Here is a 12,959-nt window from a genome sequence, read left to right on the forward strand (position 1 = left end):
ACCATGATTAAAATTTGTTTTGCAAAGTGACTTCATACGGTGAGCTTTTCACTGACACTTCATAGTCAATTTTCTATTTGGCTCTGTAGCCCATATAGCACGCAGTCAAATAACGTATGTCGTAACGAAATTTAAGAGAAATAACTAGAAACTGTTCGTTTTGGAAAATGTTTCGATCCTGCTGATTGCATTGTGGTAGTTCAGTGTTAAATGCATCGCCAAAGTTGTTCTCCAGACCTGCAGGTTATAAGGTAACTGAGCGTACCGTTGTGCTATAGTATGGGTATTAATTATCCTTTCATTTTCAAAGTATGTTCTAGGGAGAGAACCGTTAAGTGGCCCAAACAAATGTAGTCTGTTTTCGGCCACAGGCAATGAGGCTGTTTGAATTCGTAACCCTTACTTTACCGATAGCCCAACACTGCTATAACCTGCATCATTACCGTACGTTGTAAATACTTTTATGGACGTTCACGGCGGCTTGTTTTTTCCGTAACGAAGAATTGCAGCACAATAATTATAACGAGTGTCTTGCATAGATACTATCTTAAATCATTCAGTATTGCTGTGCTACTTATAGGTAAACTAGTTATCAAACCGGGTTAACTTGGGTTGAGGGGATTTCAGGTCAGCCCAAATTAGATTTACTACTAGTTTTCACCCAATTTCTTGCGAGATAACTCTAGTTCAATCGAGTTACGTCTGTGCCTACAGAATGGGATGTCACTCACTATGATCTATAAAAAGGCAGCAACTTGTTTCGTTTGACCGAAATTCGTGAAGCGTTTGACACTTGCGTATTACAAGTGGGTCTATAAAGAAATATTGGTGTCATGGCAACTCGGAAATTAGAATTTTGAGTACAAAGTGACTGAGGGAAATGACAGTTGTTAACTTTACGCCATTCACGCTCCAGCCGTGGCATTTGACGATCTTAAGATCGTCCGCTTGTAAAAAAATTTTACAGTAAATTACGGGTGTCTCGTGTTTTCGGAATGCGGCCTATAGCACGGTAATCATTCGTGCACACGAGACATTTGGCTACATAATATCGTCCAATTATATCAAAATATTGCAGCAAATTAAGTGTAGCATGAGTGTATTTTCAAACTTCAGCCTGTAGTGGGGCTCCCATTAATGATCGTGACGCGAAATTTGACCAGCTTAAGATAGCCATGTCGCAGACAGACCATTACAACAAATTCCAGGTGTATCACCATCTTAAAAATTTAATGTCAAGACTCAAAATTGCGACCTGCAGCGCGGTAGTCATTTGTCAAGGCATTTAGCTACTAGATCCGATTACACACTGCTGGCGAGAAAAAAAATTGAGGTTAGGTTTATGTAATATTGAGTATGAAGAGTGTAATAAATTGCTATGTAGTACATATTGCTTTGTCATATATTAGAATGTCACAGCAAAGTTTCCAATTTGATCGCAGACTTCATGTAAGAAACAAAACGTGCAGTGGAACATACTCGCAAGTAGTGCAGGCTGCAACAAGAAAAATGAACGCTACTAGAATTTTCCTACCAACTCGGTTTGGTTACCGTATCTTAAGAGAAATTACAACCCGAGTAGGCGTGAACGTGGCAAACGACTTCGTACGTTAATTTAGCTCTTCCTGCCAACCCGGTTTGAACAAGCTTGGGGTCAGCTCCGTTTATGAAGCGAGCATATTGGGTTGATTACAAAGTAGTTGAACGTGTTGCATGGCGGGCGGTGCAGAGTTACACCCTGTTTAGCGCTTGGTAGGCGCTCACTATGGTGATGTCGAGACAGTAAATTGTCCCAACAGTAACACTTAAAAATTTTGAGTATTGCAGCCCACAGCACGATATCCAATTCAGTTTGTGAAGCTCCATTTGGCTATATGAAGATAGTCCAATGGCTTAAAACCTATACAAATTTCGGATGATTAACAAGTCTTTCCAAAATTTCAAGAGATTCAAAGCTGCGGCCTGTAGCGCGGTATATATTCATGCTCGTCAACAGCCATTTGACTACCAATGACTGTCGAAATTTATACCGCAAGTTTCGGATGTTTCAAGATTGTTTTAAGGGTTTCAAACCAAAAGACTAAACATAGCGACCTGTAGTGTGGCATGCAGTCATGTCATTTGGCTACCTTACGGTCGTTTGATAGCCCCAAAAATCTATACAGCATGTTCCAGGTTTTTAATAAGTCTGTCATCAATGTTTAAAGCAAAAACACAAATGGCGCTCTATGTAGATCCATCGCGCTCGGTGCCCAGTTCTGTAATCCCAGATTGGGAACCACGAAGCCCAGGTTGATTTAGTGAACAGAGTAGGAATCGGTGCTGATGAACGAGAGCGAACGAACGGCGTTGAGTTCCTTTTCGCCCCAAATAAGTTTGAACTCGGTTGACGCATACTTTCTTTCAACTGTCAGGCCTAAATCAGTCCATCGCAAGTGCCACCTGTCTGAATGGTTCGAAGCTTTGCACAAGTGCAGAAGAAATGTAAATCTGAAGCACCTAAAATTATATTTACGGCTGTAAGGACATTTGAGACACTCGTTGATGTAAATACAGCAAGTTTACATCATTTTTGGGAGGCAGTACATACTGGTTACCCCAATTTGTGAAAGTGCCGTACGTCTAAAAGTTACAAACGCCCGTCCATGTGCTGCACATCCCAGTAGTAAAAACAAAAAGATGTTTGTATTGCATTTGCTTGCAAGATTTGGAGGGACCTCCATGTGGGGATGGTAGGCAGTAGCCAGTGAACAGCTGTTAACCAGCTAAGCGTTCATGCCGCCAGTATAAGAATTACTTGCGTTGTGTGGATAGTCATTACTTCACGCTTTTGCCACAAACATATTTCTACTTTCGGTATGTGCAGCACGTTTGCGCTGTGTTGAAATGATTTCGTCTCAAAGGCGGAATCTGAGTTGGTGACAATGTAGAGTAGCTTGAGGTCTGTTGTGTTGGAAGGTGACAATTGAGGTGGCGAAGCCAACCAGAGCATTAAATCTGTTGTGATGACTGACCAAAATGAAGCATAGTTTCAGGTCTAGGTTAAGTTGGAAAGAGATAACTGCATTATTTGGTTAACTTGAGTCAATTACGGCAGTATTTCGGAAATGGCATGCTTGCCAAAAGGGCTACGAAATTCATTTACCGTTGGGCTGCCCCCACAATGCTAATTCATACTTCTTTCTGCCAGGGGTCCCACTTGTAAATAAGTCCTGGGCTGGACAACTTCTATATCATGCGGAATGAAGGTGCTACTAGTTTACTCAAACTATCGAATGTGGGTTTTTACTTAGTGTTTAAACATATCAATTTAGTGTGGTGCCCTTTGCTTTCAGCAGTCTTTCAATCTCACTCCTCCCTCTTTCATAAAATTAAAGAATTTAACTACTTTCAGAAAGTTCACTTCTGTTCTCTCAACTAAGGCCGTGGAAATCATTTTCTTCGGACCATTGGTTCATCATACTGAAGACATTTTCAACAATGTGGGCTAAACTATAAATCTAAAAAATTGGGATTGGGAGATGTAAGTTGTGGTTTGCTGCTTCAAGAAATCTGTTTAAATCCATTCTTCTGCTCTATTTTTTGTAAAGTCCAGCATATCCATTCCACAAATAACACAATTCATTGTATAATATTCATCCAGGCTGAGATTAAATTTGTTGGTAACTTTTAAAACATACTGCTGTTACACGAATGTCTTGGTCTTGAAGCCAGCAGATGGAACACACTCCAAAAAATAAGTTTTGTGCACATAATCGATGCAATGTGGCAAAGATAGTGAAACATTTTCAAAACTCGAATTTTGGTATTTCATAAACTTTAGTTTACTGCCTTCTAGCTTGCTTTAAAGTCCCTTATTCTGTCCATCTCAACAGAATTAACTGAGCTATTTTCCAGCGTTCTGAGAGCACTATGGTGAGAACGTACATAGCATTCAGGAAGTGAATGTTACCCATTTTGTCTGTTAGCATCGCTTTTGCACACACTTTCTCGCCCTTTGAAATAAAATTGACAGGCCAGCAGTACACAACTGTCAATTGCGATATTTCCTTGAACGCCATCTCCACAAACTCGGACCCCCCAGGGGATCCACAACTCTTTTGTGGATACGTGCGTAGCGAGCACGGGGCCCCGAGCTAATGTGGCCTTCCTTCCTTTCCGGGCTGCATACCTTCCCTTTCCGCATCCTTCCCCATCCCCTGTCTTCACCCCCCCCCCCTCACCTCTGGCTGTTTCCTTCACTTTCTCCCCCTCTGGGAGTATGGTTTGCGCCTACGTCCGGAGACGGACGCTTGTAAATGTACCGCATTCTTCTTCTTCCTTGCTTGTATGTCTTCTTCCTTCCTTTGTCCTTCTCGTTTCCTTACCTCTTCTCTTTGCCCTTTTCTCCGCTGCGGCGTTTGAGACCCCCTCTTCTTTCCTTTCCCTTTCTCTTTCTTCCTCCCTGTGCGTGTCTGAAGGCCGACCCACGCACTTCCATGCGTAGCCGGTGACGGGGTAACGCGTAATTCCCCGCCCCGGGTAGACAGGTAGGACACGTACGTACCCCCTGGTAACGGCCAGGCCCAGGGAGGGGTGATTACCCGAGCTGATACCTTCCGAAAGTGCCGATTGGTCCCTCCGTCCGTTTGTCGGGAGGTGTGACCTGAGGTGTGAACAATCACCTAAGGCGGGTGTGCCCTCGGTGAGGGCCCCCACAAGGGAGGAGCGCGCCATCGGAGACGCCGGTAATCATGGGGGATTCTTCCGCAATGGTTTCCTCACCTTCCACTATGTCTGCTCACAAACGTAAGTTCACTGAGTCTCAGCCACAGACGGTTCTTCCATCGTTGCCACAGTTCCTTGTTGTTTCTCGGTCTGACGAAGGTCACGACTTTTCCACGGTCAACCCTTTCATTATTCAGAAAGGTGTCGACGCAATTGCGGGTCCTGTAAAGTCTTGTTCCAGATTACGGAATGGCACCCTGTTGTTAGAAACACACAGTGCCCTCCAGGCTCAAAAATTGCTGCGTACTTCTCTGCTCCACACCTTCCCTGTCCGGGTGGAACCGCACCGTACCTTAAATTCCTCGCGTGGAGTCGTTTATACACGCTCCCTCGATGGATTGTCTGACGAAGAAATTCAGCACTACCTGTCTGACCAGGGCGTCACCGCTGTTCATCGGGTTATGAAAAGGGTTGACTCGAACATCATTCCAACCCGCACTGTCTTCTTGACATTTGACAAAGTTCAACTCCCATCAAAAATCAAAGCAGGCTATGAGATAATTTCCGTTCGCCCTTATGTCCCGAACCCTACGCGTTGCTATCGATGTCAGCGGTTCAATCACACCAGCCAGTCCTGTTCCAATCCGGCCAAATGTGTTACGTGTGGCAAGGATGCCCATGAGGGTGCTTGTCCACCTCCATCCCCTCGCTGCATCAACTGTATGGGTGACCACGCTGCTTCCTCTCGAGATTGCCCTGTTTTTAAGGACGAAAAGCTGATCCAGGAAATAAGAGTGAAGGAAAAGGTGTCGACCTTTGCTGCTCGAAAGTTACTCGCCAGTCGACAGCCCACCGTGCCTCAGAAAGGAAAATACAGCGCTGTCCTTGCTTCTCCTCGGCCAACAAAGGAGGCGGCCACGCAGACTTGCGATCTCACATTTAGTACCACGGTCGTCAGATCGGCCAGCGCAAAGATCGCCCGTTCAACCTCACCTCTTTCGCCTGCCCACTCTATGGCTCACCCTTCGTCGGGTTCTGCTAAATCTCGAGCCCAAAAGTCAGACGCCAAGTCTTCCAAAAAAGAGCATTCTCGTGAAGAGTTTTTACGTACTGCAACTTCACAACCATCGGTTCCTCCTTCATCTAAACATACCTCCAAGAAGGCTACGAAGAAACACAGTTCCTCTCCTTCTCCGCCAAGGCGTGTCCCATCTACAGCACCACCTGGCGGAAATCGCCCTCGGCCATCTTCTGTGTCGCCGAGGCGCACTGTTGGTGGCCGGTCAACTGGCCGATCGTTGGTGGCAGGAGCTGCTCCTGACCAACCTATGGATCAGGATCTTCTGCCTTCGACTGAATGCCATTCCATCCTGTCGGTCGCAAGCTCTGAGCAGTCGTTGAGTTGACAGCACCCTTGGTGACGTTCCTCCATTTTCTGTTCACCCTATGTCCATTATCCACTGGAATATCCGCGGCATTCGCGCCAATCGGGAGGAATTGTCGATCCTCTTACGATCCTACTCGCCGGTCATCTTCTGTCTTCAGGAAACAAAACTGCGTCCCCATGACCGCTTTGTTCTCCCTCATTTTCAGTCCGTCCGATATGACCTCCCCTCTGTTGAAGGCACTCCAGCCCATGGAGGACTCATGATTCTGCTCCATGATACTCTCCATTATCACCCAATCCCCTTAAACAGTTCCTTCCAAGCTGTCGCCGTCCGTCTTTCCCTTTCTGGATACACGTTCTCTCTTTGTACAGTATACATTCCATCGTCTACACCAATGGCACGAGCTGATCTCCTTCATCTTCTTGATCAGCTTCCACCCCCCTATTTGCTGGTTGGGGACTTCAATGCCCACCACCCGCTTTGGGGATCTCCACATCCTTGTCCACGTGGCTCACTATTGCTAGACGTCTTCCACCAAGCGGATCTAGTCTGCCTCAACACTGGGGTCCCTACATTTTTGTCTGCCTCCACGGCAAATTTATCCCATTTGGACCTTGCGGTCGGTACTGTTCCGCTAGCTCGGCGCTTCGAATGGTTCGCCCTTGATGATACACACTCGAGTGACCACTTTCCATGTGTTCTTCGACTGCAGCCTCAACTGCCATATATGCGCTCGCGACGCTGGAAGTTTGCCCAAGCCGATTGGACACTTTTTTCGTCTCTAGCGACATTCGATGACCGTCGCTTTCCCAGCGTCGACGATGAGGTCACACATTTTACCGACGTTATTCTCACAGCTGCGGAACGTTCAATACCACGCACCTCCGAATTGCCCCGGCGCCCCCCAGTTCCTTGGTGGAACGAGGCATGCCGTGACGCAATACGTGAGCGGCGACGTGCTCTTCGCATTTTCCGTCACCATCCAACTTTGTCCAACTGTATCCGATATAAGCAGCTCCGTGCGCGATGCCGTCGCGTCATCCGCGATAGCAAGAAGGCAAGCTGGAAATTCTTTACTAGCTCATTTAACAACTTCACTCCCTCCTCGGAAGTTTGGAGTCGGCTTCGACGGTTCTCAGGCGCGCCTAGTTTCTCCCCGGTCTCTGGGCTCACTGTCGCGCATGCTACCTTAGTGGACCCCGTCGCAATTTCTAACTCATTGGGTCAGCACTTTGCTGAGATTTCGAGCTCTTCAAATTACCCGCCAGCGTTTCTCCCGAAGAAACGTGCAGCGGAAGTGCGACATCTTGCTTTCTCCTCTCAAAATCGCGAAAGCTACAATACTGTTTTCTCCATGCGCGAACTCCAACATGCACTCTCTTCTTCTCGCTCCTCCGCCCCAGGACCGGATGGTATCCATGTCCAAATGTTGCTGCATTTATCAACCCATAGCCTGCGTTACCTCCTTCGCCTTTATAATCGAATTTGGACCGACAGTACCTTTCCCAGGCGATGGCGGGAAGCTATTGTCGTTCCCGTTCCGAAACCTGGAAAGGACAAACATCTCCCCTCTAGCTATCGCCCCATTTCTCTCACGAGTAGTGTCTGTAAGGTTTTGGAGCGTATGGTGAATTACCGTTTAGCTTGGTGGCTGGAGTCGCGCAGTCTTTTAACACCAGCCCAATGCGGATTCCGAAAGCATCGTTCTGCTGTTGACCATCTTGTTGCTCTCTCCACTTATATCATGAACAATTTTCTCCGGAAACGCCAAACGGTAGCAATATTTTTTGATCTGGAGAGAGCGTACGATACCTGTTGGAGGACAGGCATCCTCCGCACACTGTTCTCTTGGGGATTTCGAGGCCGGCTGCCCCTTTTTCTTCGCGAATTTATGGCAGAGCGCACATTTAGGGTGCGGGTGAACACTACTCTCTCCCGTACTTTCTCCCAAGAAAACGGGGTACCCCAGGGCTCCGTGCTGAGTGTTGTACTGTTTGCCATCGCCATTAATCCAATTATGGATTGTCTCCTTCCTGATGTCTCGGGCTCCCTCTTTGTGGACGATTTTGCGATCTACTACAGCTCTCAACGGACCAGCCTTCTTGAAAGACGTCTTCAAGGATGTCTCGATCGCCTCCACTCGTGGAGCATCGAAACCGGCTTCCGTTTCTCACCCAGTAAGACCGTTTGTGTTAATTTTTGGCGACGTAAGGAGTTTCTTCCGCCCTCCTTACATCTAGGTCCTGTCAACCTTCCGTTTTCCGACGTCGCAAAATTCTTGGGTCTTATGTTTGACAGAAAACTGTGCTGGTCCTCCCACGTTTCCTATCTTTCGGCTCGCTGTCTGCGTTCCCTTAACACCCTTCGTGTCCTGAATGGTACCTCCTGGGGAGCGGACCGAGTGTTCCTTCTCCGCCTCTATAGCGCCTTAGTGCGCGCGAAATTGGATTATGGATGAATAGTGTACTCCTCTGCTCGGCCGTCTATTCTTCGGCGTCTCGACTCTATCCACCACCGTGGATTACGTTTAGTGTCTGGAGCTTTTTACACCAGCCCTGTGGAAAGCCTTTATGCTGAGACTGCTGAACCTCCGCTGTCCAATCGGCGGGCAGTCCTTCTGAGTCGTTATGCTAGCCATCTGTCTTCCATGCCTGATAATCCAGCCTATAACCTTTTTTTCGACGAGTCCTTTGATGTCGGGTATGCAGGCCGCTCCTCCTCCCTACTACCCCCGGGAGTCCGCTTCCGTCAACTGCTCCATTCTCTTTCCTTCCGCTTTCCTAAAACCTTCTTGACAACTTGGGGTACAGCACCGCCTTGGCACCGTCCCCGGATCGACTTGCTCAGAGACCTATGTGAATTTCCCAAGGATGGTACCCCTACACTTGTTTACCGTCGGGCATTTGCTGCTCTATATGCACAAATGACGGAAGCCACATTTATTTACACCGATGGCTCGAAAACATCGTTAGGTGTAGGGAGTGCCTATATTGTTGGCGACACCCCAAATCACTTTCGGCTTCCCGACCAGTGTTCGGTTTATACTGCGGAGCTTTATGCTGTTCTCCAGGCTGTCCACTACATCCGCCGCCATCAGCGGATACAGTACGTAATCTGCTCAGATTCTCTCAGCTCTCTCCTCAGTCTCCAAGCTCTTTACCCTGTGCACCCTCTGGTCCACCGGATTCAGGACTGTCTGCGCTTGCTCCACCTGGGGGGCGTCTCAGTGGCGTTCCTCTGGCTCCCGGGACACGCTGGTATCTGTGGAAATGAGGCGGCCGATATAGCAGCCAAGGCTGCAGTCTCTCTTCCTCGGCCAGCTCTTCAGTCTCTTCCGTTTACCGATCTACGGAGCGGTTTATGTCGCCAAGTTACTCATTTATGGCATGCGCATTGGTCAACACTTCCCCACAATAAATTGCGGGAAGTGAAAGCCGTTCCTTGCGCTTGGACCTCTTCCTCCCGAACGCGTCGTCGGGAGGAGGCAATTTTAGCCCGACTCCGGATAGGGCACTGTCTTTTTAGTCATCGACATCTTTTAAGCGGTGATCCTCCCCCACTCTGTCCCCACTGCTCTCAGCTGTGGACGGTCAGACACCTTTTAATTGAATGCCCCTATTTTAATCCGTTACGCTCCCGTCTACAGCTATCGCCTGATCTATCGTCGATTTTAGCAGATGACACGCGCTCAGCTGACCGCGTTCTACAGTTTATTAGAGACAGTGAAATGACGTCAGTCATTTGAAGCCTTTTTTTTTGGGGGACAACCAACCCCTTTCTATAGTGGACTTTTAAGCATTCCTTCTGCCTTTAGTTCTCAAATTTTCTGACTTTGTTTCCATTGCTGCTGATTTTAAATTTGGTTTTTTTCCTGTTTTCTGCGTCACAGGCTGGGCGCTAATGACCATAGTTTTGCGCCCTAAAACCACAAACAAAAAAAAAAAAAAAAAAAATCCACAAACTCGGAAAAATTCCGGCTAGATTTTATGTAGAGGAATCAAATTCACTGTGGTAGAACTAATACTTCTACATTATGTTAAAGCTTATGTTTCATAGTGTTATTTGACATAGCATTACCCTTGGCTATCAAGAGTTAGATTTTAATTTTCCTGTAAGATAAAAACTATTTTCGTTAGTTCAGTGGAGCATTTTCATCACTGGACGAGCTTGCTTCAGATGTTATAGAATGCAATGTTTTTTATTGCATGGTAGATGCTTTTGTGGCGCACTTTAGTTTAAATAAAAATATAGCTATGTCTGAATCACATGGTCAACATCAAAGTACTGAACTGCATAAGGAAAAGTTTGTATTCCTCGATTTGGAGCATCTTAAGACACAAAAGGTTTCATGAAGCTCGCCCACGACCGTATCTTGACTGTATAGGCCAACAACATTTTCATAGACCGCCATTGCCTTAGTGCTTAGACACGAAATTTTATATATAGTACTCTTTGGAAACAATTATGCAGCTTCATTGGACAGTCTGACTTGTAGCTAAGGCGGTGTTTAACAAGGTGATACACCAATTCGGCACGTATCATGGTATCTTTTTCTTTCATCACAAAGAAAGTTATAGTTTAATTTTTACGACTCTGCTGTTGTGCCAGAATGTTTTTCCTGATCCTCTACAGGCTTCCTTCCTTCAAATTTTATCGAAAACATTTTAGAGCAAATCCTCAATTTGCTTTTGAGTCTTTATCGTTTATCAACCATACATAAAAAATGTCTCGCGACCACTCTTCCTGAAAGCCGTAGATCTTCTAAATGTCATCGGACAAGCCTAACTGAACTCTTCACTCTTAAAGGACGAAAAATCTTTTCTGAATGTCTGCCATTTCTAATTCTGAAATGGTTTAACTGTACGTGAAACCCGCTGGAAAGTGAACTACTCAATCCATAATTTCAGTTAAATGTTCATTTTGAATTCAGTATAATGGTTAGGAAGAAAATCTACCCATAAGTATCTCTCTTCGTGAGGTTGATACACAAATTCGGCAGAAGGCGGGGTAAGAGTCCAGAATCAGTTCAGTAGTGATCCCGGACACTACTTTAAATTTCGGGACAAGATCACCGAAAATGGGATGGGTGATAATACACTTTCAGCAATGAGGATTCATATTTCAGACGAAATAACTTAAAACGGTAACTGATAAGACTGTATGCAGCAGAAGTAAAGGATCGTTTATACGAGTACATGCTTGTTACCATTAAGAAAAATTCCAAATTTTATGAGAGTTAGGCTATCACCGCGACCCCCATTCAATGTGTTGACGAAATTCGTTCACCATTGTAAAAAAATGCAAAACTGCTTTATACATTACAGAAACGCAAAGATGACGCGCAGATATTAAATCGGTGTTAAACTGCTCTGTTAATGAGTTTCTCGGAAAATTAGTTCAAACGCTTTATAGATCCTAAGTATGTTAAGTTACAAATTTTTACCTGCAATAGAAATTAAAATGGCTTGTTAGATCATAAGCTGTAGAACTTACGTTCCCCACATTCATATGATCGCTAGAACGGGGACGGCCCCTCGTTAAGTTTTAACGTGCTACTGTGCAAGTATAACGCGATGTTAGCTATTATCGAAGTTTGTTCACAAAGAATTGTTTACGTATGCAAACATTTGTTGCAGATTCTCTTCAGTGAAACCAGTTTCCCGAAACAGCTATGGCAGACGTCGAAACACGGCGGCGGCATTCGGAGAAGCACTCCCGAAGGAAAAGAAATGAGGCAAGGCGAGAAAGAACTAAAAGTAAAGTAGTTTCGGATGTGGAGGAGGGCAATAAGGGCCATAAGAAAAGCAGCAAATCGAAGACAGAGGGCAGAGTAGCGGCTGAGAGCAGAGCGGAGGGCAAATCAGTGGCCCGGAAGTCTGAAGGCAGGACCACGGCTTCTGCGGGAAGGGCAGAGAGCAAGACAGCGAGGCGAGGGAGGTGGTCCCCAGGGCTTGCGGCGCCGGCAGGCAAGGCCAAGGCACCCAAGCGGTCCCCTGCCAAGCATAAAACCGCACGGCGCAGTGGTGCAGCTAAGGGCAGGCAGGCCGCCTGTGGCAGGACAAGCAAATCTCGCAGCTCCAGGAAGACCCGCAAAGGTAACGTAGAACAACGTACACCATGTGATCAAAAGTATCCGGACACCCCAAAACATGTTCTCCATATTAGGTTCGTTGTGCTGCCAGGTACTCCACAACAGCGACCTCAGTAGTTATTAGACATCGTGAGAGAATGGGGCGCTCCGCGGAACTCACGGACTTCGATCGTGGTCAGGTGATAGGGTGTCACGTGTCATACGTCTGTACGCGAGATTTCCACTCCTAAACATCTCTAAGTCCGCTGTTGCCGATGTGATAGTGCAGTGGAGACGTCAAGGTACATGTGCGGCACAAAAGCGTACAGGCCGACGTAGTCTGTTAACTGAGACTACGGTAAGTCGAGGGGGGTCGCAATGTTTAATAAGCAAACATCTATCCAGACCATCACACAGGAATTCCAAACTGCATCAGGATCCACTACAAGCACTGACAATTAGGCTGGAGGTGAAAAAACTTGAATTTCATCAAGCGGTTGCTCATAAGCCACACGTCACGCCGGTAAATGCCAAACGACGCCTCGCTTGATGTAATGAGCGTAAACATAGGACGATTGAACAATGGAAAAACGTTTTGTGGAGTAGGAATCACGGTAAACAATGTGGCGGTCCGACGACAGGCTGTGGGTATAGCAAATGCCTGGTGAGTCATCTGCCCATGTGTAGTACGAACAGTAAAATTCGAAGGTGGTGTTATGGTGTGGTCATGTTACTCATGGAGGGGGCTTGCACCCCTTGTTTTGCATGGCACTCACAGCACAGGCATACATTGT

Source organism: Schistocerca americana, chromosome X (genome assembly GCF_021461395.2).
Source record: "Schistocerca americana isolate TAMUIC-IGC-003095 chromosome X, iqSchAmer2.1, whole genome shotgun sequence".
Classification (NCBI taxonomy): Eukaryota; Metazoa; Arthropoda; class Insecta; order Orthoptera; family Acrididae; genus Schistocerca; species Schistocerca americana.